We start from the raw sequence: 1,365 nt of genomic DNA on the forward strand, positions 1-1,365 counted from the left end.
ATGGCATCACAGCAACCTCCAATTTCTGGGCTTAAGCAATTCTTTGGCCTCAGCCTCCCAGTAGCTGGGACTACAGGCACCCACCACAACACCTGGCAATTTTTAGTTGTCATTGTTGTTTGGCAGGCCTGGGCTGGACTCGAACCTGGCAGTCAGGTGTATGTGACTGGAGCCTTAGCTGCTTGAGCCATAGGCGCCAAGCCTAAAACAAGTTTTAAAACCACTGAGTAGTCTGGCATCCGCATCTTGCAGAAAAGCAAACTGAGGCTGTCTGAGGATAACCAGCATCAGCAGGCTTATTAGTGGCAGAGATCAGCCTAAAACCCTGGCCCTCTGATGCCCAGTTCAGTATCTTTCCCCTACACAAATTTGCTTTACATAATGGTGGAAAATCAGGTGCCTGTGGAGCATGTCTGGTAAAAATGTCTCTGATGGAAAAGAGGTACATGGCCCTCCATGCTCCGAATCAAATTTCCATCCTGATTCCGGAAATTTATAAATTGAGCCTATGAATGAGTATTTAGATAGAAAGACCAATTTAAAAAAAAAATAGAAAGATTAGGTGATTGGACATGTCAGTCTCTCATTGGCATGTTAAAATAATTTCATCCATCCGGAGATATTACTATTTCTAACAAATGTACCAGTAAAGTTTTCAGTGTAATTTCTAAGCCCCCTAGGAGTTATTTTTGTTAATTGACAGAATGTCAAAGACTTTTCTTTTTTCTTCTTTTTTTTTTTTTTTTTTTTTTGACATAGAGCCTCACTCTATCACCCTGGTTATAGAGTGCTATGGTGTCATACCTCACAGCAACCTCAAACTGTTGGGCTCAAGTGATTCTCTGACCTCAGCCTCCCAAGTAACTGGAACTACAGGCATGCACCACTATGCCCAATAAGTTTTTTTAGTAGAGATAGAGTCTCACTCTTGCTCAAGCTGATCTCAAACTCCTGAGCTCAAGTGATCTACCTGCCTCAGCCTCCCAGAGTGCTGGGATTACAGGCATGAGCCACTGTTCCCAGCCCTCCTTTTCCATTCTTATGAAATAATCATTTTACTATGGTACTGTTTTCCATTTTTCCCATTAAAACTTAAAATGGTCGGACATAGGGAGGTGGTCAACATGAGGAACTACCCTACTGCACTGATATATACATGTGGTGCATGTCTGGTCTATGGAGAGTAAATCTACTTGAGGAGGTGGTCAACCATGAAGGTTCTGCTTTATTTTATTTATTTATTTATTTATTTATTTATTTATTTATTTATTTTGAGACAGAGCCTCAAGCTATCCCCCTGGGTAGAGTGCTGTGGCATCACAGCTCACAGCAACCTCCAACTCCTGGGCTCAAGCAAGTCTCCTG

Source organism: Otolemur garnettii, unplaced genomic scaffold, assembly GCF_000181295.1.
Source record: "Otolemur garnettii isolate 467f Iridium unplaced genomic scaffold, OtoGar3 scaffold00006, whole genome shotgun sequence".
Lineage (NCBI taxonomy): Eukaryota > Metazoa > Chordata > Mammalia > Primates > Galagidae > Otolemur > Otolemur garnettii.